This window comes from Phaethon lepturus, unplaced genomic scaffold, assembly GCF_000687285.1.
Source record: "Phaethon lepturus isolate BGI_N335 unplaced genomic scaffold, ASM68728v1 scaffold12751, whole genome shotgun sequence".
NCBI lineage: Eukaryota > Metazoa > Chordata > Aves > Phaethontiformes > Phaethontidae > Phaethon > Phaethon lepturus.
In genome coordinates this window covers 1-242 of record NW_010517029.1, presented here as the reverse complement: position 1 = coordinate 242, position 242 = coordinate 1, and positions in this window count along the sequence as shown.

Genomic DNA, 242 nt, shown 5'->3' with positions numbered 1-242 from the left:
CGCTGTGTGTGACCTCCCTCCCTCGGGCGCCGCGAGCTGCGAGGCGGGCAGCGCGAGGGACGGAGCGGTGGCTTCGAGCTTTTCTCTGGGCTGAACTCGATGGGAGCCGAGTTCGGGTTCTTTGCTGCGGTTTCATACCGGCTTACGACTGTATTTTTCAACCTCTCTAGAAATGATCCGTTTTCCCCTTCTGACTGCTTTTGTCTTAAACGCGAGATCATCTAAACCTACTGGAGGAATAA